At 43.4% G+C, this 25,492-nt stretch overlaps 1 non-coding gene and 3 pseudogenes across 1 annotated transcript; all 4 read left to right on the top strand.

The window, feature by feature from the left end:
- The first annotated feature begins 6,804 nt into the window (after positions 1–6,804).
- LOC141267616 (5S ribosomal RNA) lies at positions 6,805–6,924 on the top strand (annotated as a pseudogene).
- Positions 6,925–8,428: 1,504 nt separating this feature from the next.
- LOC141266957 (5S ribosomal RNA) lies at positions 8,429–8,548 on the top strand. Its single transcript, XR_012320976.1, has one exon. It is a non-coding gene; the product is annotated as a 5S ribosomal RNA (ribosomal RNA).
- A 931-nt stretch (positions 8,549–9,479) lies between these two features.
- On the top strand, positions 9,480–9,598 carry LOC141270182 (5S ribosomal RNA; annotated as a pseudogene).
- Positions 9,599–10,218: 620 nt separating this feature from the next.
- Positions 10,219–10,338, top strand: LOC141269818 (5S ribosomal RNA; annotated as a pseudogene).
- Positions 10,339–25,492: the final 15,154 nt, after the last annotated feature.

Below are 25,492 nucleotides of genomic sequence, written 5' to 3'. Positions count from 1 at the left end.
CACAAAAGGACCTTGTCTTGCTGAGCACTGGAAAGGGCAGCCGGCAGCCAGACGTCAAAGTAGAAAAGCAGCAAGTGAGAGGTTTGTGTTTGCCTATGGCCACACCACCCTGAACACGCTCGATCTCATCTGATCTCGGAAGCTAAGCAGGGTCAGGCCTGGTTAGTACTTGTATGGGAGACTGTAAAATAATACTCTACCTGTATTATTTTTTTCTACTGAGGACTTCTCAAAGTATCAATATCACGATATTCTTATAAAAAAATGTATCTATTTATTCTTGGATTGTCCATTAAAAAGAATCAGATTGCAGCAGGTACATACAATAATTAGTGATAAAGTAATTGTCCATTTGTCCATAATTAGCTTAATTGTTGAGATTCACCCATCTTTCCTTGGATCCTGGCTGGTAAATCATGTCTTTGTCCAGCATGTGTCCAGGCCTACATGTCATCTGCTTCTCAGCATGAAGATTCTGTGTCTTGTGGGGTGGGCAGAGCAAGAGAGCCCCCCCTTTCTGTACCATGGGCTTTTATAGCCAGTCGTATGGACACCTGTTCTACATATGGTAGTGAACCAAAAATACACACACAAATAGCGCATGTCAACTAGACACGATGGCTGAGGCATAGAACTCAGAAAAATGATTATCGATTAACATTCCAAATGAATTTCCATAATTAACCATTTAACATTTCCCCCTTTTTTGAGAATAAAAGGACTTTAACTGAAATTTATCAAAAGAAGATACATTCATCAATCATTTTTTCTTTCCTTCTTCCTTGGCAATATCATTAAATTTCCATAATAATAATAATAGTAATAATAGTATCAATATCGGATTATTGCTATATAATGATGTGAATTCATGTTATGGTAAGCCGTGACTAATATTCATTTAATATGTATAATTATACTTCCCTATATCTAAATTGAAGCAATCGCGGGTTCAATCGTCATCATCTGATGTCATCGGGTCGTCGTCTCGTCTTCTTCTTGGTTCTTTTATAACACACTCTTTAGATGAAAACTCCTTTGAAATAAATTACAGCATGTAGATATTGTACAGTCCATAATTGTGTTCATTATTGTTCAGTCCATAAACTGTACTCTTTATTAGAAAGATCATGTGTGTCAGTTGATAAAAAAACAAAGTCCATGGATGAAATGTAGCTTTAATATCTGTGCAGTGTCACCTGGACCTACGTTGGATCGTCTTTGGAATCTTCCGTGTGTCCGCACTGGTCTCGTGTCACTTTTGGAACAGATGTGACGTCTTTGGTCAGTAAAGCAAGGGTTAACTTGACACTTTCCTGCTTTATATAGCACCATAACCAGTACTCAGTCCTTTATATACAGGACACATATGCCAGGTATTACCTGTTCACCAGCTTTCATTGAAGCGTTGCAGGTGATAAGAAACCACTGGAACGTGATGAAAATTAAACACAACACAGTACATATAGGATCATCGTCCTCTGCCGTCCTGGTGATCATTTGTGTGAATTGTATTGTATGTAATGGACACAGTCTATTATAACACTCAGCATTCACACCTGTTACCTTCTGAGACGTCCGGATGTCAGTTGCTTCTTCTTGTAACTTTTGAGAATCTCTTTGATTTATAAAAATTAAAAGTCTTTATTAAGATAGAATTCATAATTGCAATGTCTTGATTGAAGTCTTCATTCTGTAATCTGATACCAAATCTGGCAGTTTTTCCTAACCTATAATATCACAGCGTACAATAGCAATCAGTAATATCCATCTAATTATTATCAAAATATTAAAATAAATTATGTTTGGAATAATAAACAATAATAGATAATAATTCATTATCAATCAAGTTCTCCATATGATAGAACATTTTTATGTCATAGGTGTAATTACCTTTTCCAACCCATAGGTGTCAGTGTATTTTGAAAAAACAAGTTTTTATATCTTTATTAAACCAATAATATCAAAGAATGTATACTCCTGAACCAAAATGAATAAATATATGAATGTATGAATGAATGAATGAATGAATGAATGAATAAATGAATGAATGAATTGTTGTGTTTACTCAGAAAATGTAAACATTTTTTTCCTTAGCAATATATATTTAATGAAGCAATACTCTTGTATTAGACATTACTTTATTAAATATTAATGTGTTTTCTCAATTGAGATATTGAACTCAAATAAAATCAAATGAGAATTAAAAAATGAAAAAATAGAAAAATAAGAAGTATAAAGTAAGAATAAAATTTTAAAAATGAAAAATAAAATTAAGAGTAAAAATAAGAATAAAAATAAAAATAAGGCCTTTAAATTTTAATGACAAATGGAGAGTAATTATATTCTCCATAAAAAATACCCTTATATCTCCATTATCTGGATGATTTCATATTTGTCATAATCTTGTACCACCAAAAAATATTAAATTATGCAACTTTGCATGTAATACCCTTCTTAATTATACCATAGTACCTTATTTTTATTTCTTCTTTATTAAAATGTGTGGAAAATAAGTATTGATCAAAAGTGATTATGTAATCAGGATCAAAAACACATTTTCCCCCTTAATACCAAAAATATTATTTTATAAAATTTATGTATATATCAGAACCAAATTAAAAATAATTATTCTTCTAGAAATATTGTGCATAAATTTCATATCGATGAGTAGCATAGATTTGACTAAAGAGAGGTGTGTACCTATTTAGGTAACCATTAAAAATAATATTATAGTTATTCAAGAATATTATCATGTGGAAAATTATTCTAAATATAAATTTGCTTTGTAAACCATTTTGATGTGTGGTTGCCCTTATCCACTATTAGTTAAATCAAGAAATAATAATTATTAAAGAAATATAGAAATATACATATGTAGATAATACCTAATTATGTATTATAATTTCCTCAGAATTAAATATATTTTTGTACCTTCACATAAAGAAACATTTTTTTTTTTTCAAACATACAAACATATGAGGCCTCTGTCACATCAATCACACTTAGCAGCTGCTGATTTACTCATCTGTCACCTTCACTCTGACATTCACAGATCTGTTCAACTCAAACATTCCACATATGAAGTTTTAGATATATATATATATTTAACCCAAAATTGTTGTATCCCAATTTATTAATGTGCATTGCCATATCAATTGAATATCTTTATATTTCTTTGAATATTCCCCAAGTACATATTATATAATATGAGAGTAAGTCACTGGAATTTCAGACACTTGAAAAAACTCTTGTCTTAGATTCTTTTTTCACTGGCTGCCCGGTCTTAAGTTACATCAGTTGAAAATAGAATGAATGGGATCATATACTATTAGCTCAAAGTTCAAAGGCCGCAGCTGTCACACGTCATGCTGTAAAGCTACTTTAATTTGCACGAACACTTCATGCACAGAAAATATTAGCAACACAAAAGAATTAATAAGTATTACATATATATTATAGTTCAACTAGATATATTGTTATTATTTTAAAATGTTATACACATAAAATCATGCAATTTTTTCACTTCCTGTGTGAATAAAGAAATAAATCCATTTTAGAGTTCTTTGATCAAATCCTGCTTTGGAATGAAAACTCTAAGGAAATATAAGAAAATAAAATTAAATATCAAATTCATACAGAAACAGAATTATTTAAATATCTTATACATATATTGGTTGGTTCTAATGTAATTCAAAATATTGCTACTTAAATTTATATATATGAAGTTCTAATTTATTAATTAATATATATAAATATATTTTATAAACGTATATATAAATACAATTATATGCAATCTCTACTTAGACAAGTGTATATATATATATATATATATATATATATATATATGAACTATTAGAAACTATGTAACTACAATTTTACTGCATAAGATTATAAATAAATATTGAGACATTGTATTACATTTTGATACAACAATATAATTGAAGTTTTTCCTTAGCCACTCCCTAAACCAAATCTTCTGTCTCTCTCAAATATCCCCAGGAACGCCCTATTTAGGAAAGACATTTTTCTATCCTTCAAAACCTCAGAGAACTGCCTGTTCTTCTGTCCACATTCCATGACGTCACTGAGTTGGTCGTCTCACCTGTCTCTGTCCATCAGTTTCAGCCATTTTCCTTTTTAGAGAATCACAGTTCTGACTGAGAATTAACTCATTCTGTGGAGAGATGGATCTTTGCACTGGCTGATATGGCTTATAACATATATGAAATCTTCTGCGTATTTGATAGAGTTCACTATGGGGATGACTCAGTCTAGGAGAGTTTGATATTGGCTTTTGGTAAGATTTTACCTTTCCTGGTTTTATAAATTTAGCTTGATTTATTTTCTTTTCACGATTCTCATGTTTTCTAACAAAATCCAGCATCTGCGCACATTCAAATAATGAATTTTTTTGTGATGCCATGACTTGGGAAATTGAATTTAGGAATTTGAATTTTTGTACAAAAGTTGTTATCATATGTTGTACTTTTCCATTTTTGATGAGAGCTTTGTACAACCGTTCAAATATGGACATGAATGTATATGTACATTCCTTCCTACCAATCCTTAGTTTCTGCAGATCTTCTATGTTGGGAAAATCCTTTGTGACACAATAAATCAAATATCTTAATCTGTCCGAATCATTTTCCCATCCATTAGGAGAGTCATTTTCACAGGGCATTAAATGTAAACATCTGGACAATGTCACAGGAATCCATATTTTAAATAATTGATTCCTCTCCTCATTGGATAAATCAAACTTATCAGAGAAGCTCTCAAATGTCTCTGAATTTCTACAGGCATGGATTTTGACATCATATTTTGGCATGATTTTGTATAATTTCAGCAAATTTTTCCTCATTTTAATTTGGAGTTGAGCCTGGGTAATTCCAGAATTCTCTGATATTTTTAGTGGCTCTTGTACGTCCGTTCCTCCTACGTCACTCACGTCTCCTCCCACATCACCTAGTATGTCGGTTTCTCGTATGTCAGTCATGTCTCCTCCCATGTCAGGTTTCTGTATGTCCGTCTCTTGGTCAGACCCAAGGTCACCTTCAGTTATAGACACGTGTCTTACTTCTTGTTCATTTTCCACATTACAGTCAGAATCAGTATCACCGTCTGACACTTCTACACTATTTTCCTGCTTAGAAATCTCTAACACAAGACTATGAAAAAAATCTACCAAATGTAGAATATTTCTCAATTTCTGTTTGTCTCTATTTACCAATTTAGAAGTTAACTGTAACTTCTGCAATTCACATTCTTTGTATAAACTGAGCCACAAAACTTCTATGTCATCTCCTACATTAACTTTGAAATTAATATTACTTTGTTTAGCTAAAGAAGAAATTATATCCATATTTTGCTTACCTTAAGATTCCTTGGCTTCTCTTTATCAGCACGTCCTGTCTTCAGTTCGTCTGATTCTTTTCCTGTGTGATTCTGTTCCTTGTTAGTACCTCTGCTTCCTGTCTTTCCTCAGTCTGTAGGTCCTTTCTGCTTCTCGTGACAAACTAGTGAATTCACTGACACGTGAACAACAGCTGTTCAGCTGATCAGGACTCCCCCCTTGTTCACGGAAGAAATTCTCTTACTTAATTTAAAAAACAAAAAAACAGGACTGGCTGGCTCACAATTGTAAAATAATACTCTTCCTGTATTATTTTTTTCTACTGAGGACTTCTCAAAGTATCAATATCACGATATTCTTACAAAAAAATGTATCTATTTATTCTTGGATTGTCCATTAAAAAGAATCAGATTGCAGCAGGTACATACAATAATTAGTTATAAAGTAATTGTCCATTTGTCCATAATTAGCTTAATTGTTGAGATTCACCCATCTTTCCTTGGATCCTGGCTGGTAAATCATGTCTTTGTCCAGCATGTGTCCAGGCCTACATGTCATCTGCTTCTCAGCATGAAGATTCTGTGTCTTGTGGGGTGGGCAGAGCAAGAGAGCCCCCCCTTTCTGTACCATGGGCTTTTATAGCCAGTCGTATGGACACCTGTTCTACATATGGTAGTGAACCAAAAATACACACACAAATAGCGCATGTCAACTAGACACGATGGCTGAGGCATAGAACTCAGAAAAATGATTATCGATTAACATTCCAAATGAATTTCCATAATTAACCATTTAACAGAGACCGCCTGGGAATGCCAGGTGCTGTAGGCTTTTGCTTTTTCCTTCCTTCCACCTGCAGGGGGCACTCTCATTTACGCCTTTTTTCCATTCCCTTTCACAAGTGCACACATTCATTCTCTTTTCTTTTTTCCTTTGCTTTCTCTCTTGCGCTATTTCATCTCTGCAAAATACCAGCATCCTTCTGATCACCGTGGGCCTCCAGCATTGTTGCTTATTTACTTTTAATACTAGGCTCCTTTTCACCAGGACCAGCGTCTCCCGGGTGGCTGGAGGCAACCACCGGTAACCCCAAGCAGAAGACCTTTGCAGGCAACACGACCCTCCCCCCTGAAGAGCAGCTCAAAGTCACTGGCAACAATCTCACCCTCTTCCTTCATTCACCCCTGGACGTCTCGCTCCGCCCCCAAATTACGGGTCCAGGTTGCTCTTTCTGTCACATTACCGCGATGAAGGGTTTAGCCTGCAGGAGACCCTGCGACGAGCCATTTTTGAAGACACCTGATGCGGCGGTTGAATCACTGCAAAACAAACCACACCTGTAGGGACGGCACAGCCTTTGCATGGACCCTTCGGAGCCCGCCCCGTCACGGCCAGATTGCTCGCCATCAAGCGATTCTGAGAAAGGCTGGCCGGGCGATGGATCGAGAAGCGTCTACTGGCCATACCACCTTGGATACGCCCGATCTCGTCTGATCTCGGAAGCAAAGCAGGGCTGGGCTCAGACAGTACTTGAATGGGAGACCACCTGGGAACACCGGGTGCTGTAGACCATTTTGATGACGTTTTGCCCTACTGCCCAGCTCGGCTAGCATGGAACGGTGCCTTGCCGGACACCGACCTTAAGTAACTTAGATGATGGAAGCCCCAAGGTCTCTGAGCCAGTTGGCAGCTAAGTACGCTACCCCGCCGCCTTCACGCAGGCTTGACACCGAGCTCCTTGCCACGGCTAGGAGTGCTTATTGACTCCGCAGCTCGCCGTGTGGAAATGATGGCGTTAAAAGCACCCGGGGCCGTGAAGGGGCCAGGCTTTCAGCAGGTGCCCAGGGAAGGTTTTGGATGCCGGCCGCCTAGCGAGGGCCAGCAGAAGTAACATGTTTCTCTGCAAAGAAGCTTGTGTAACCAAGCCAGACGGCTGACAAAGAGCTAACGTCAGTGCAAGGAAGGCAAGGAAGGTGCGGAAGGAATTGGGGAGGGGGGGGGGGTGATTCCTGCTAGGGCCCTGAAATCATAAAACAGGCAGGAGAGTCTGACGCATGGTGACGGAGAGGATGTAGGGGCAGATAGGGGGTGTTGTCACGTGCGAGCACGGGTGCATGCTGGCTTGTGTGTGAGAGTGCGCTTCCTAGGTGTGGCGCGCTGCAGACAGTCAAAGGAATTGTTCCCTTTCATTAAAAGTTAATCCCCGGCTGCAGGCTATTAGAAAGCAACTAACCGCGCTCTACTCACCCTACCCGGGTCTACCGGTGAGTCTCGCCTCTGCTCTCGGCCTGTGGCATTGGCCGTGAAGCAGAAGTTCCGTCGACAGCGCTGCAGCCGATCAGTGAGCTCAGCGGCTCTGAGTGGCGCGTTGTGTCTACAAGACCTTTTAAGGAAGCCAGCAAAAAAATTGGTTAGTACTTGGATGGGAGACCGCCTGGGAATACCAGGTGCTGTAGGCTTTTGCTTTTTCTTTCCTTCCACCAGCAGGGGGCACTCTCTTCTATGCCTTTTTTCCATACCCTTTCACAAGTGCACACATTCATTCTCTTTATTTCATTTGCTTTCTCTCTTGCGCTATTTCATCTCTGCAAAATACCAGCATCCTTCTGATCACCGTGGGCCTCCAGCATTGTTGCTTCTTTACTTTTAATACTAGGCTCCTTTTCACCAGGACCAGCGTGTCCCGCGTGGCTGGAGGCAACCACCGGTAACCCCAAGCAGAAGACCTTTGCAGGCAACACGACCCTCCCCCCTGAAGAGCAGCTCAAAGTTACTGGCAACCATCTCACCCTCTTCCTTCATTCACCCCTGGACGTCTCGCTCCGCCCCCAAGTTACGGGTCCAGCTTGCTCTTTCTGTCACATTACCGCGATGAAGGGTTTAGCCTGCAGGAGACCCTGCGCCGAGACATTTTTGAAGACACCTGATGTGGCGGGTGAATCACTGCTAAACAAACCACACCTGTAGGGACGGCACAGCCTTTGCATGGACCCTTCGGAGCCTGCCCCGTCACGGCCAGATTGCTCGCCACCAAGCGATCCTGAGAAAGGCTGGCCAGGCGATGGATCGAGCAGCGTCTACTGGCCATACCACCTTGGATACGCCCGATCTCGTCTGATCTCGAAAGCAAAGCAGGGCTGGGCTTGGACAGTACTTGGATGGGAGACCTCCTGGGAACACCAGGTGCTGTAGACCATTTTGATGACGTTTTGCCCTACTGCCCAGCTCGGCTAGCATGGAACGGCGCCTTGCCGGACACCGACCTTAAGTAACTTAGATGATGGAAGCCCCAAGGCCTCTGAGCCAGTTGGCAGCTAAGTACGTTACCCCGCCGCCTTCACGCAGGACTGACACCGAGCTTCTTGCCACGGCTAGGAGTGCTTATTGACTCCGCAGTTCGCCGTGTGGAAATGATGGCGTTAAAAGCACCCGGGGCCGTGAAGGGGCCAGGCTTTCAGCACGTGCCCAGGGAAGGATTTGGATGCCGGCCGCCTAGCAAGGGCCAGCAAAGTAACATGTTTCTCTGCAAAGAAGCTTGTGTAAACAAGCCAGACGGCTGACAAAGTGCTAACCTCAGTGCAAGGAAGGTGCGGAAGGAATTGGGGAGGGGGGGGTGATTCCTGCTAGGGCCCTGAAATCATAAAACAGGCAGGAGAGTCTGACGCATGGTGACGGAGAGGATGTAGGGGCAGATAGGGGGTGTTGTCACGTGCGAGCACGTGTGCATGCTGGCTTGTGTGTGAGATAGCGCTTCCTAGGTGTGGCGCGCTGCAGACAGTCAAAGGGATTGTTCCCTTTCATTAAAAGTTAATCCCCGGCTGCAGGCTATTAGAAAGCAACTAACCGCGCTCTACTCACCCTACCCGGGTCTACCGGTGAGTCTCGCCTCTGCTCCCGGCCTGTGGCATTCGCCGTGAAGCTGACGTTCCGTCGACAGCGCTGCAGCCGATCAGTGAGCTCAGCGGCTCTGAGTGGGGCGTTGTGTCTACAAGACCTTTTAAGGAAGCCAGCAAAAAAATTGAAGAGAAGAGAAAGCACAAAAGGACCTGGTCTTGCTGAGCACTGGAAAGGGCAGCCGGCAGCCAGACTTCAAAGTAGAAAAGCAGCAAGTGAGAGGCTTGTCTCTGCCTATGGCCACACCACCCTGAACATGCCTGATCTTGTCTGATCTCGGAAGCTAAGCAGTGTTGGGACTTGTTAGTACTTGGAAGGAAGACCACCTGGGACTACCAGGTGCTGTAGGCTTTTGCTTTTTCTTTCCTTCCACCAGCAGGGGGCACTCTTTCTGTGCCTTTTTTCTATTCCCTTTCACAAGTGCACACATTCATTCTCTTTTCTTTTTTTCATTTGCTTTCTCTCTTGCGCTATTTCATCTCTGCAAAATACCAGCATCCTTCTGATCACCGTGGGCCTCCAGCATTGTTGCTTCTTTACTTTTAATACTAGGCTCCTTTTCACCAGGATCAGCGTCTCCCGGGAGGCTAGAGGCAACCACCGGTAACCTCAAGCAGAAGACCTTTACAGGCAACACGACCCTCCCCCCTGAAGAGCAGCTCAAAGTCACTGGCAACCATCTCACCCTCTTCCTTCATTCACCCCTGGACGTCTCGCTCCGCCCCCAAGTTATGGGTCCAGCTTGCTCTTTCTGTCACATTACCGCGATGAAGGGTTTAGCCTGCAGGAGACCCTGCGCCGAGACATTTTTGAAGACACCTGATGCGGCGGGTGAATCACTGCTAAACAAACCACACCTGTAGGGACGGCACAGCCTTTGCATGGACCCTTCGGAGCCCGCCCCGTCACAGCCAGATTGCTCGCCACCAAGCGATCCTGAGAAAGGCTGGCCGGGCGATGGATCGAGCAGCGTCTACTGGCCATACCAGCTTGGATACGCCCGATCTCGTCTGATCTCGAAATCAAAGCAGGGCAGGATTCGGACAGTACTTGGATGGGAGACCTCCTGGGAACACCGGGTGCTGTAGACCATTTTGATGACGTTTTGCCCTACTGCCCAGCTCTGCTAGCATGGAACGGCGCCTTGCCGGACACCGACCTTAAGTTACTTAGATGATGGAAGCCCCAAGGCCTCTGAGCCAGTTGGCAGCTAAGTAAGCTACCCTGCCGCCTTCACGCAGGCCTGACACCGAGCTCCTTGCCACGGCTAGGAGTGCTTATTGACTCCGCAGCTCGACGTGTGGAAATGATGGCGCTAAAAGCACCCGGGGCCGTGAAGGGGCCAGGCTTTCAGCAGGTGCCCAGGGAAGGTTTTGGATGCCTGCTGCCTAGCGAGGGCCAGCAGAAGTAACATGTTTCTCTGCAAAGAAGCTTGTGTAACCAAGCCAGACGGCTGACAAAGAGCTAACCTCAGTGCAAGGAAGGCAAGGAAGGAATTGGGGAGGGGGGGGGTGATTCCTGCTAGGGCCCTGAAATCATAAAACAGGCTGGAGATTCTGACGCATGGTGACGGAGAGGTTGTAGGGGCAGATAGGGGGTGTTGTCACGTGCGAGCACGTGTGCATTCTGGCTTGTGTGTGAGAGTGCACTTCCTAGGTGTGGCGCGCTGCAGACAGTCAAAGGGATTGTTCCCTTTCATTAAAAGTTAATCCCCGGCTGCAGGCTATTAGAAAGCAACTAACCGCGCTCTGCTCACCCTACCCGGGTCTACCGGTGAGTCTCGCCTCTGCTCCCGGCCTGTGGTATTGGCCGTGAAGCTGACGTTCCGTCGACAGCGCTGCAGCCGATCAGTGAGCTCAGCGGCTCTGAGTGGGGCATGGTGTCTAGAGATGAGCGTTGTTCTACTCGAACTGTTCGCCAATCTCAAATTAGAGCTGTTTTGGGCGGTGTTCGAGCCGTTCGGCGAACACGAACAATTTGAGAAAAATTCGGCTGTTCGAGGTTATGTTCGATAACTGTTCGTGCACCAAAATCATAACTGGATTTTTTCTCAGTAATGATGAAAATTAATGTTAATACGCAGTTTGAGTGTACAGCGGGGTCGGGGGAGGGGCAGGGGATGGATCTCTGCAGGAACAATGAAGATCTCCATTTTTTTTTCTCTTTCCTGCATTTGCAGTGGGGAGGTGCAATCTGTCAGCCTATCAGCAGCGCACACACGGAGCGAAGTGCTTTTTTTCACACAAGCAAGGGCATGTGTCATTGGCAGTGTATGTTACATGTCCTTGCCCTATAAGACCAAGCCATTTTCCCCGTCGCCACCATTTTCTCACTGCTGCAGCTGCGTGTTAGACGGCACCGCTGTTGCTGTGTGCGCTATACCTTGTTAATTTCAAGCCAATTTTCGCACAAATCTACAGATAGCTTGGGAGTAGGGAATAGTTGTGATTGCAGTCCTTTTAAGGACTAGGTTACAGCATTTCCTACGACTTTTATCAGGCAGGTCTGTGCTCTTAAATAGATAGATTGTGGGAGTAAAGACTAATTGTAATTGGAGTCCTTTTCAGGACTAGGTTACATCAGTTCCTATCAGTTTTTGCCAGGCAGGTCTGTGCCAGTGCTGTGCAAGTTTTTTTCACAGCATTTGGCTGAATCTAGCAAAGCTAATCCTTTTTGGCCTATTGCAGAGTGTGTTAGTCAGTGGAGTAGCCTATCTGTGATGCAAGATATACCACCTGTGTATAGAATACCAATTTTTTTACTGCACCTAGTGAAGTAAAATCTTTTGGGCATAGCAACATTCTATTAGTCCATCTATACTGACCTCCATCAGGTTGCAAATTGAATATAATTTTTTTCTGCATCTAGCTCTGAAAAAATATTGGGCTTCTAGCTGTGTGTGGGACTTGTTCTATTAATCCATCTATACAGACCTCCATCAGGTTGCAAACTGAATATATTTTTTTCTGCATCTACCTCTGAAAAAATATTGGGCTTCTAGCTGTGTGTGGGACTTGTTCTATTAATCCATCTATACAGACCTCCATCAGGTTGCAAACTGAATATATTTTTTTCTGCATTTACCTCTGAAAAAATATTGGGCTTCTAGCTGTGTGTGGGACTTGTTGTATTAGTCCATCTATACTGACCTCCATCGGGTTGCAAACTGAATATATTTTTTTCTGCATCTACCTCTGAAAAAATATTGGGCTTCTAGCTGTGTGTGGGACTTGTTCTATTAATCCATCTATACAGACCTCCATCAGGTTGCAAACTGAATATATTTTTTTCTGCATCTACCTCTGAAAAAATATTGGGCTTCTAGCTGTGTGTGGGACTTGTTCTATTAATCCATCTATACAGACCTCCATCAGGTTGCAAACTGAATATATTTTTTTCTGCATCTACCTCTGAAAAAATATTGGGCTTCTAGCTGTGTGTGGGACTTGTTCTATTAATCCATCTATACAGACCTCCATCAGGTTGCAAACTGAATATATTTTTTTCTGCATCTCCCTCTGAAAAAATATTGGGCTTCTAGCTGTGTGTGGGACTTGTTCTATTAATCCATCTATACAGACCTCCATCAGGTTGCAAACTGAATATAATTTTTTTCTGCATCTACCTCTGAAAAAATATTTGGGCTTCTAGCTGTGTGTGGGACTTGTTCTATTAGTCCATCTATACTGACCTCCATAAGGTTGCAAACTGAATATAATTTTTTTCTGCATCTACCTCTGAAAAAATATTTGGCCTTCTAGCTGTGTGTGGGACTTGTTCTATTAGTCCATCTATACTGACCTCCATCAGGTTGCAAATTGAATATAATATTTTTCTGCATCTAGCTCTGAAAAAATGTTTGGGCTTCTAGCAGTGTGTGGGACTTGTTCTATTAGTCCATCTATACTGACGTCCATCAGGTTGCAAACTGAATATAATTTTTTTCTGCATCTACCTCTGAAAAAATATTTGGGCTTCTAGCTGTGTGTGGGACTTGTTCTATTAGTCCATCTATACTGACCTCCATAAGGTTGCAAACTGAATATAATTTTTTTCTGCATCTACCTCTGAAAAAATATTTGGCCTTCTAGCTGTGTGTGGGACTTATTCTATTAGTCCATCTATACTGACCTCCATCAGGTTGCAAATTGAATATAATATTTTTCTGCATCTAGCTCTGAAAAAATGTTTGGTCTTCTAGCAGTGTGTGGGACTTGTTCTATTAGTCCATCTATACTGACCTCCATCAGGTTGCAAACTGAATATATTTTTTTCTGCATCTACCTCTGAAAAAATATTGAGCTTCTAGCTGTGTGTGGGACTTGTTCTATTAATCCATCTATACAGACCTCCATCAGGTTGCAAATTGAATATAATATTTTTCTGCATCTAGCTCTGAAAAAATGTTTGGCCTTCTAGCAGTGTGTGGGACTTGTTCTAATAGTCCATCTATACTGACCTCCATCAGGTTGCAAACTGAATATAATTTTTTTCTGCATCTACCTCTGAAAAAATATTTGGGCTTCTAGCTGTGTGTGGGACTTGTTCTATTAGTCCATCTATACTGACCTCCATAAGGTTGCAAACTGAATATAATTTTTTTCTGCATCTACTTCTGAAAATATATTTGGCCTTCTAGCTGTGTGTGGGACTTGTTCTATTAGTCCATCTATACTGACCTCCATCAGGTTGCAAATTGAATATAATATTTTTCTGCATCTAGCTCTGAAAAAATGTTTGGCCTTCTAGCAGTGTGTGGGACTTGTTCTATTAGTCCATCTATACTGACCTCCATCAGGTTGCAAACTGAATATATTTTTTTCTGCATCTACCTCTGAAAAAATATTGGGCTTCGAGCTGTGTGTGGGACTTGTTCTATTAATCCATCTATACAGACCTCCATCAGGTTGCAAACTGAATATATTTTTTTCTGCATCTACCTCTGAAAAAATATTGGGCTTCTAGCTGTGTGTGGGACTTGTTCTATTAATCCATCTATACAGACCTACATCAGGTTGCAAACTGAATTTAATTTTTTTCTGCATCTACCTCTGAAAAAATATTTGGGCTTCTAGCTGTGTGTGGGACTTGTTCTATTAGTCCATCTATACTGACCTCCATAAGGTTGCAAACTGAATATAATTTTTTTCTGCATCTACCTCTGAAAAAATATTTGGCCTTCTAGCTGTGTGTGGGACTTGTTCTATTAGTCCATCTATACTGACCTTCATCAGGTTGCAAATTGAATATAATATTTTTCTGCATCTAGCTCTGAATAAATGTTTGGCCTTCTAGCAGTGTGTGGGACTTGTTCTATTAGTCCATCTATACTGACCTCCATCAGGTTGCAAACTGAATATATTTTTTTCTGATTCTACCTCTGAAAAAATATTGGGCTTCTAGCTGTGTGTGGGACTTGTTCTATTAATCCATCTATACAGACCTCCATCAGGTTGCAAACTGAATATATTTTCTTCTGCATCTACCTCTGAAAAAATATTGGGCTTCTAGCTGTGTGTGGGACTTGTTCTATTAATTCATCTATACAGACCTCCATCAGGTTGCAAACTGAATATATTTTTTTCTGCATCTACCTCTGAAAAAATATTGGGCTTCTAGCTGTGTGTGGGACTTGTTCTATTAATCCATCTATACAGACCTCCATCAGGTTGCAAACTGAATATAATTTTTTTCTGCATCTACCTCTGAAAAATTATTTGGGCTTATAGCTGTGTGTGGGACTTGTTCTATTAGTCCATCTATACTGACCTCCATAAGGTTGCAAACTGAATATAATTTTTTTCTGCATCTAGCACTGAAAAAATATTTGGCCTTCTAGCAGTGTGTGGGACTTGTTCTATGAGTCATCTATACTGACCTCCATCAGGTTGCAAATTCAAAATAATTTTTTGTCTGCATCTACCTCTGAAAAAATATTTGGCCTTCTAGCAGTGTGTGGGACTTGTACTATTAGTCCATCTATACTGACCTCCATCAGGTTGCAAATTGAATATAATATTTTTCTGCATCTAGCTCTGAAAAAATGTTTGGCCTTCTAGCAGTGTGTGGGACTTGTTCTATTAGTCCATCTATACTGACGTCCATCAGGTTGCAAACTGAATATAATTTTTTTCTGCATCTACCTCTGAAAAAATATTTGGGCTTCTAGCTGTGTGTGGGACTTGTTCTATTAGTCCATCTATACTGACCTCCATAAGGTTGCAAACTGAATATAATTTTTTTCTGCATCTACCTCTGAAAAAATATTTGGCCTTCTAGCTGTGTGTGGGACTTATTCTATTAGTCCATCTATACTGACCTCCATCAGGTTGCAAATTGAATATAATATTTTTCTGCATCTAGCTCTGAAAAAATGTTTGGTCTTCTAGCAGTGTGTGGGACTTGTTCTATTAGTCCATCTATACTGACCTCCATCAGGTTGCAAACTGAATATATTTTTTTCTGCATCTACCTCTGAAAAAATATTGAGCTTCTAGCTGTGTGTGGGACTTGTTCTATTAATCCATCTATACAGACCTCCATCAGGTTGCAAATTGAATATAATATTTTTCTGCATCTAGCTCTGAAAAAATGTTTGGCCTTCTAGCAGTGTGTGGGACTTGTTCTAATAGTCCATCTATACTGACCTCCATCAGGTTGCAAACTGAATATAATTTTTTTCTGCATCTACCTCTGAAAAAATATTTGGGCTTCTAGCTGTGTGTGGGACTTGTTCTATTAGTCCATCTATACTGACCTCCATAAGGTTGCAAACTGAATATAATTTTTTTCTGCATCTACTTCTGAAAATATATTTGGCCTTCTAGCTGTGTGTGGGACTTGTTCTATTAGTCCATCTATACTGACCTCCATCAGGTTGCAAATTGAATATAATATTTTTCTGCATCTAGCTCTGAAAAAATGTTTGGCCTTCTAGCAGTGTGTGGGACTTGTTCTATTAGTCCATCTATACTGACCTCCATCAGGTTGCAAACTGAATATATTTTTTTCTGCATCTACCTCTGAAAAAATATTGGGCTTCGAGCTGTGTGTGGGACTTGTTCTATTAATCCATCTATACAGACCTCCATCAGGTTGCAAACTGAATATATTTTTTTCTGCATCTACCTCTGAAAAAATATTGGGCTTCTAGCTGTGTGTGGGACTTGTTCTATTAATCCATCTATACAGACCTACATCAGGTTGCAAACTGAATTTAATTTTTTTCTGCATCTACCTCTGAAAAAATATTTGGGCTTCTAGCTGTGTGTGGGACTTGTTCTATTAGTCCATCTATACTGACCTCCATAAGGTTGCAAACTGAATATAATTTTTTTCTGCATCTACCTCTGAAAAAATATTTGGCCTTCTAGCTGTGTGTGGGACTTGTTCTATTAGTCCATCTATACTGACCTTCATCAGGTTGCAAATTGAATATAATATTTTTCTGCATCTAGCTCTGAATAAATGTTTGGCCTTCTAGCAGTGTGTGGGACTTGTTCTATTAGTCCATCTATACTGACCTCCATCAGGTTGCAAACTGAATATATTTTTTTCTGATTCTACCTCTGAAAAAATATTGGGCTTCTAGCTGTGTGTGGGACTTGTTCTATTAATCCATCTATACAGACCTCCATCAGGTTGCAAACTGAATATATTTTCTTCTGCATCTACCTCTGAAAAAATATTGGGCTTCTAGCTGTGTGTGGGACTTGTTCTATTAATTCATCTATACAGACCTCCATCAGGTTGCAAACTGAATATATTTTTTTCTGCATCTACCTCTGAAAAAATATTGGGCTTCTAGCTGTGTGTGGGACTTGTTCTATTAATCCATCTATACAGACCTCCATCAGGTTGCAAACTGAATATAATTTTTTTCTGCATCTACCTCTGAAAAATTATTTGGGCTTATAGCTGTGTGTGGGACTTGTTCTATTAGTCCATCTATACTGACCTCCATAAGGTTGCAAACTGAATATAATTTTTTTCTGCATCTAGCACTGAAAAAATATTTGGCCTTCTAGCAGTGTGTGGGACTTGTTCTATGAGTCATCTATACTGACCTCCATCAGGTTGCAAATTCAAAATAATTTTTTGTCTGCATCTACCTCTGAAAAAATATTTGGCCTTCTAGCAGTGTGTGGGACTTGTACTATTAGTCCATCTATACTGACCTCCATCAGGTTGCAAATTGAATATAATATTTTTCTGCATCTAGCTCTGAAAAAATGTTTGGCCTTCTAGCAGTGTGTGGGACTTGTTCTATTAGTCCATCTATACTGACCTCCATCAGGTTGCAAACTGAATATAATTTTTTTCTGCATCTACCTCTGAAAAAATATTTGGGCTTCTAGCTGTGTGTGGGACTTGTTCTATTAGTCCATCTATACTGACCTCCATAAGGTTGCAAACTGAATATAATTTTTTTCTGCATCTACCTCTGAAAAAATATTTGGCCTTCTAGCTGTGTGTGGGACTTGTTCTTTTAGTCCATCTATACTGACCTCCATCAGGTTGCAAATTGAATATGATATTTTTCTGCATCTTGCTCTGAAAAAATGTTTAGCCTTCTAGCAGTGTGTGGGACTTGTTCTATTAGTCCATCTATACTGACCTCCATCAGGTTGCAAACTGAATATATTTTTTTCTGCATCTACCTCTGAAAAAATATTGGGCTTCAAGCTGTGTGTGGGACTTGTTCTATTAATCCATCTATACAGACCTCAATCAGGTTGCAAACTGAATATATTTTTTTCTGCATCTACCTCTGAAAAAATATTGGGCTTCTAGCTGTGTGTGGGACTTGTTCTATTAATCCATCTATACAGACCTCCATCAGGTTGCAAACTGAATATATTTTTTTCTGCATATACCTCTGAAAAATTATTGGGCTTCTAGCTGTGTGTGGGACTTGTTCTATTAATCCATCTATACAGACCTCCATCAGGTTGCAAACTGAATATAATTTTTTTCTGCATCTACCTCTGAAAAAATATTGGGCTTCTAGCTGTGTGTGGGACTTGTTCTATTAGTCCATCTATACTGACCTCCATAAGGTTGCAAACTGAATATAATTTTTTTCTGCATCTAGCACTGAAAAAATATTTGGCCTTCTAGCAGTGTGTGGGACTTGTTCTATTAGTCATCTATACTGACCTCCATCAGGTTGCAAATTCAAAATAATTTTTTGTCTGCATCTACCTCTGAAAAAATATTTGGCCTTCTAGCAGTGTGTGGGACTTGTTCTATTAGTCCATCTATACTGACCTCCATCAGGTTGCAAACTGAATATAATTTTTTTCTGCATCTAACTCTGAAAAAATATTTGGCCTTCTAGCAGTGTGTGGGTCTCATTGTATTAGGCCATCTATACCAAGCTCCACCAGCTTTTCAATTAATAATTTTTCGCTGCATCTAGCCCTGAAAATAATTTTTCTTCCCAATAGTGGTAGCAATAGAAATATGGGGCGCGCTCCTGGCTTACAAAAATATATGCTTCATAACAAAAAACACCAGCTTAGCGCACTGCATTAATAAGATGGCATCATTGTCTCTCCCAGTGCTAGGCCTACTACCCAGGCTAGCATTCCTGTGCCTAAAACACAATGTATGGGTCCGCGCTAGCCACTATGCTGAGTGGTCTAAAGCTGCTGCTAACACTTTATAACAATTCAATTGGCAGATTTTCACAGAGCTCTTCCACAATGCCCACCCATCGGGACAACAGTTGCCCACCTTCCCTATGGGATCTAGTGGCGAATAGTTGATGCCATTAATCAGAGCGTCAGTTGCCCCGTCGACATGGCAAGCATACGGTAAGGCATGGGAAGAGTGGACACGACTAGTAGCAGGCAGACGGGTTGACCAATGTGAACAAGCCAGATCACAAGTCACCATAGAATTTCTCCACCAGCTAATGATGAGGGGCATATCAGGGGCGTCAGCGCAGCGGTGTCTGACCGGAGTAGCATTTCACTTCCAACTACTGAATTGGGGAGATGTGACAAAGATTCATCATCAGACAATCCATAAAAGGGTGGAAAAGGGGTCAGCCAAGTCAGGAGTGTAGACGTCCCGTCCCCTGTCACTAAAACTGATTTCTCACATCATATCCCTAACACCATTAACATGACACTCACAATTTGAAGCAACACTACTGTCTACTGCATTTGTGATCGCCTTCTTCGGGGCGCTATGCATAAGCGAATTAGTCCCTCAATCCAAAATTAGCACCAGTGGAGGCTTATTACACCAGGACGTAGTCATAGGCAATAATGCAATACGTCTACGCATACACAAATTGAAAATGGTTCCAGCGGGCAGGGGCACTTGGGTACTTCTACAACCCACAAACGGTACACTGAGTCGGGTAACAATAGTAAAACCATATCTAACCATCAGATCACAAAGTAATTTGTTCCTATCACACATTGATGGGACGCCATTGTCAAGATACCAGTTTCAAGCTATATTTAATAAATGCATAACATCGGCAGGGAACCACCCCAAAGATTACGGGACACACTCATTCCGCATAGGCGCGGCCACAGAAGCAGCAAGAGCAGGACTGTCAGAAACGGAAGTTCAGAGGATAGAGAGATGGTGATCCACGTGTTTGGCAAGATACATAAGACCGGACTTGTTATCCTAACGTGGTTTGTTTCTTTTACAGGTGACGCTAAGCCAACAGTGTGGGTGATAGGCCACTCGTATATATATTGGGCAGATTAAAGGGCGAAAGTCCGCCCAGGCGGGAGGAAATTAGAGTTTCATAACACATATTTCAACTGGAGAGGTATTAGAGGCCTGTTATGGCCACAGGTACTAATGGAGGTAATCAAGGTAGGGAGAGAGGCAAGATGTCTGGTCATCTTAGTTATACAGGCCGGGGGAAACAACCTAGGTCATCACAAGAGCGCATAACTAATGGCAATAATGAAACTAGACACTGAGCGCTTCAGAGAATTTTTCACAAAATTAGCTATAGTATGGTCAGAGATTGTGCCGATAGCGGTATGGCAAGGTGCGCGAGACATCACGGCCATCGAACGGACAAGGCGGGTAATAAATATTCGGATGGCAAAATTTAGAAGAGACAGAGGCGGTGTAGTGGTACGACACCGACAACTGGAAGGAGATAAAGCAGGCCTCATACGGCCCGACGGTGTTCACTTAATGGATATTGGACTGGACATATTCCTGTCAGGACTCCAGGACGGAGTGGAACAAGCGTTAAGAGTGATGGGTGGGGGTCATAGTCCTGCATACGAGTACGCAGGATCCTCCGTGGCCTGGAAATAGAAAGGACATGTTGGAGAGTTACACTTGTTGGCCAAGTTGCCGGAGTGGAGACCCAGGGCATGCTGCAACAAGCTGAATTATTTTAGAAATAAAATGTCTTTCTAATGGAATGAGTATAAAGAGTTAATAAAGCTGTGACCGATCCTCACCCATCCAGTTGTAAGAGTTACATTATTGTATTGTCAAGGAAAGGGGGGCGGTAGGGGGGCTGAGCGTCTGGGTTTGGTTGGGGGTCCCCACAGTCTGCCTAGGCTAGATGCATTTAAAAATTCTTATTAGATACACAGGCGGTGCAGCTTGCTTCGCAGCTGGGCTACTACGCCCAAAGTATTGCCTAGGCTAGATGTAGTTAAAAATTCTACGCTGACTAGCAGACACTGAAGATTTGGAGCAGACCTCTGAGTAAACAGCTCTTCAGACTCAATCATCTGTGTTACCCCAAGCCATAGTGTATGTAGTTTCTTACAGTTAAAAGGGGGGGGGGAGCGACCCAACCCACCTGGAATTGACGATGCCAACGTCACGTAAGACACAGCAAGGGGACTCCAAAAAGAGTTTCCATTTTTTCCCAAAATTGTGGCACAGACACCACTTAACCCTAGAACGCATACCTGGGGCCTCGCAGTCCCGCCCTGTTAATTGTTTTCTATTTTCTGCAAGATTACTTTAGTTAGAATTTTGAAACTCTAGGTATTCTTCATGTATATAGTTGTTTGTCATTTGAGTTTGAGTTATTCAATGTTATTTGCACACGGGCCTAAAAGGCCCCAGGTATATGAAAGTGTAGATTTTTATGGTCATGCGTTCTAGGGTTAAGTGGCATCAATTGCCCCACAGTTGCTTAAAACGGTTGGTGAGGTGATATTACCAAATCCTCAAGCTTTTAGCCTCCCAAGGATAACACAGGATTAGAAAAGTCCTTGCGAATCCATGATTTGTTCATCTTTATGAACGTGAGTCTGTCTACATTCTCAGTGGACAGCCGCGTGCGCTTATCTGTCAGCACACCATCAGCAGCGCTGAACACACGTTCAGAGAGAACACTGGCTGCAGGGCATGACAAGATCTCCAAGGCGTGAGTGGCGAGCTCCGGCCATTTTTCCAGATTGGAATACCAAAATGAGCAAGGGTCCAGTGACACAGTCATGGCTTCGATGTTCACTTGGAGATACTCCTGCACCATCCTCTCTAGGCATTGACTATGTGTCAGACTTCTTGTCTCCTGTGGCCTTGCAAAGAATGGTCTAAAAAAGTGGTGAAGTGATTTCACAAAATTGCTGTTACCAGCAGATACTGTGTTACTGTTACGGTTTGAGTGATGAAGACTCGACAGTCCCGCGGTTGGCAAGTTAGAACTGTGAGATTCACTTCGTGCACCACTGGTGTTTTGTGGAAAAGCACATGTAAGATTCTGCAACAGCGTCTGCAGATACTCCTGCATGCGTCAATCCCTTTTTATGGCAGGAATTATTTCGGCAAATTTACTTTTGTACCGGGGATCTAAGAGTGTGGCAACCCAGTAGTCGAGATTACTTCGAATTCTGCAATCTGAGGGTCATGTTGCAGGTAGTGCAGCAAGAAGGCACTCATGTGTCTTGCGCATCCAGGAGGACCAAGTCCTTGTTGTGTTGGTAGCGAGGTAAGAATCATGCTTCTTTCCTCTGCCCTCTCCCCCCAACCTCGCACAACAGAAATGTGATCAAGGTCTCCCTCATCTGATGAGTCTTCCATGCCCATCGCCAGTTCATCCTCCACTTCTTCCTCGGCTCCTGCACCTTCCTCAACAGTTTGGCTGCTACCATGCGCCCTGTTTAATCCCTCTCCCCCACCCTCCCATGCCTGCCTCCTTGGTGCTGCCAACCGTCTGGACCTTGGAGATGTTATCCCTTCCGCATACGACTCCTCCTCTACTTCCTCCAACTCCTCTTGTCCGACCACCTGACTCTGAATTCTGTTTAATGTGTGCTCCAGCATGTAAATCACCGGAATAGTTATGCTGATAATGGCATCGTCGTCAGCACTAAACATCTTCGTCGCCATTTCAAAACTGTGCAGAAAAGTGTGTGGCGCCCCTGAGGGTGCAGTCACCACAGAGTTACTGCATCTCACCCAGAGGTGTGGTATCTCACCCTCAGGTAAGGAAGGCGTATGGCTTGGGACCCTAACACCTGCATCCAACACATACCCGCAGTGGGGTTAGGGCGAGATTGCTCCTAAGGGAGAGCACAGTCCCAGGTCCCTAGCTGGTGGGAGGATCCTATGTAGTGGGTGCTTAGGGGAGCAGTTTAGGGGAGCACATGACAGGGAGAGTATAAATAGGAAGCCATCTTAGAAAGAGCAAGCCAGTCAGAGGAGGAAAAGTGACAGGAGCAGAGGCTCGGCATGAGCTCTGCTCCGGAGGCGGGCCTAGCCTGGGAGGCCCAGGACTGAAGGAGAGAAGAGAGGAGTGGGAGCAGGAAGGCTCCAGGAACTGAAGGGACCCTAGGGCTACGGGCCGTGCAGAAGGCCACCTGTACTCCCGCTGCTACCAGGAGGTAGAGGGGTCAGGCCAGATAAGGGGAACCGGTCCCTCAACTAGAGGAGAAACAGCAAGGCTCAACTAGAAACCGGAGGCTGCAGCATTTCATGTACTGCAGGCAAAAGTCCACCCCAGTCTCACTAAGAAGGTAGCCACATAGGACCCAGGGGACGGAACACAAGTCGCCCGCCAAGGCCCGAGGATACCGGATAGAAGTGTCACTGGGTGTGAGGTGCAGGGAGAAGGCCAGAGAAAGGACACACAGAAGGGGGTCCTGCTAAGTACTCCAGAGCTATCTGGGGGTGGACTGAGCCCCTCACTGAGTACGCACAGCACGACGGGTGAGATAGCTCTGGTACCTGTAATCTGGACTGCAACAACTGTGAGTAAAGATCTTGGGACTGCATCACATGGACTCTGTGTTCATTACTGACTCCCTGCACTACAACCACCATCATCCACCCACACTGCCCTGAAGCTACACTCTTCCTGTGGTGAGTAATAATACCATTGCAGCAAAACCACCAGCTTCAGAGGACTGTTCCGCAGCGGCGGCCCCTTTGGCCGCACTCCACAGGTGGCGTAGTCGGAGATTATAAAATCCATATATACAAATTAGCGTTGGATTGACCGCCCTGGGTCACGGACCGGGTCACCGTCACAGTGACTACAACCCCCAGCGTCTACCGGCCCGGCTCCGGGTACCCCACGGCCCAGGGGGCGCGTCAACTTCATAGGTCCCTGATCTGAGACCACTCCTGCTGTGTGATTTGCCCCACCTCTGGATCTCGTTGGCCCAGGCTATACGTCAGAAACTATTGCATCAGGGCTTGTCGGTGCTGCCACAGTCGCTGCAACATGTGCAGAGTTGAATTCCACCGCGTCGGAACATCGCATTTCAGCCGGTGAACTGGCAGGCCCAACGACTTCTGTAGAGATGTAAGTCGTTGAGCTGCGGGATGCGAACGGCGGAAGTGAGCACTCAGCGACCGTGCCCTCTGCAGAAGGCCATCTAGTCCGGGATAGTGGGCTAAAAATTTATGGACAACCAGGTTCAACACGTGAGCCATACAAGGCACGTGTGTAACATTGCCCCGGCGAAGGGCCGCACCCAGGTTTGCAGCATTGTCGCACACGGCCTTCCCTGGTTGCAGGTCCAGTGGAGACAACCATTCATGAAACTGGGTCTCCAGAGCTGACCACAAGTCCTCAGCTGTGTGACTCACATTTCCCAGACATTTCAAAGTAAACACTGATGCCGTTGAGCCCTGCTGCCAGCATAGTAAGGAGGTGCGCAGTTAGAAAGCAGGTGGCATTACCAGACAGGCTTTGGGTGCAGGTGGAGGACCGAGAGGAGGTTGAGGAGGCAGAAGCAGTGGAGGAACTTCTAGATAAAGAGGATTGACGTACGACTCGCGGGGACGGCAAGACTTGGACAGCAGCCCCTTGTCCTGCTGTCACCATAGTTACCCAGTGCCCTGTCAGCGACATGTAACGCCCCTGTCCATGCCTACTCGTCCAAGTGTCTGTGGTGAAATGCACCCTGTCACACACAGAGTTTCTCAAAGAAGCGGTGATGTTGTGTGCGACATGCTGGTGGAGCGCAGGCACACCTTTCTTTGAGAAGTAGTGCCGACTGGGCATCTGGTACTGGGTGTAACGGGTCTGGGAGGCGGAACCTCTGGGCTACTATACAAGGGGGCGGTCCTTGTAAGGGAGCGGGTGGCGACCAGGCAGGCAGTCACAGCAGGTGACCGGGACAGTCTCTAGAAGAACGGGCAGGAAGTCACGGCAAGTGACCGGGGCAGTCTCTGGATGAACGGGCAGATGGTCACGGCAAGTGACCGGGGCAGTCTCTGGGTGAACGGGCAGATGGTCACGGCAAGTGACCGGGGCAGTCTCTGGGTGAACGGGCAGATGGTCACGGCAAGTGACCGGGGCAGTCTCTGGGTAAAGGGTTGGTACGACCTGTGGCGGCTGATGGTAGACGTGAGCTCCCAGGTGAGCAGGCGAGAGTCTCTGGATAAACGGGTGGTCACAGCATGTGACGGCGGAGCCTCCAGGAAGACCAACAGACAGGCGGCAGATGAGCGCTCCCAGGTGAGCGGGCAGGAGTCACTGGACAGGCAGGTGGTCGCAGCACGTGACGGCAGAGCCTCCAGGTAGGCTAGCAGACAGGTAGCAGATGTGCGCTCCCAGGTGAGCGGGCAAGCTGGTCCATAGACAGACTGACAAGAGTTGGAAGGCAGACCGTCGGACCTCAGGCAAGCAGGCAGGGAGTTGATGTGCGCTCCCAGGTGAGCGGGCAAGCTGGTCCTTAGACAGACTGACAGGAGTAGTAAGGCAGACCGTCGGACCTCAGGCTAGCAGGCAGGTAGCAGGATATCAGGCAGGAATTAGACAGCAGACTGGCAGGAATCTGG

The sequence above is a fragment of the Phyllobates terribilis genome, unplaced genomic scaffold (genome assembly GCF_046119375.1).
Source record: "Phyllobates terribilis strain yellow unplaced genomic scaffold, ASM4611937v1 Scaffold_4__5_contigs__length_816908805, whole genome shotgun sequence".
Classification (NCBI taxonomy): Eukaryota; Metazoa; Chordata; class Amphibia; order Anura; family Dendrobatidae; genus Phyllobates; species Phyllobates terribilis.
This window is presented reverse-complemented; position numbering and strand designations above follow the sequence as displayed.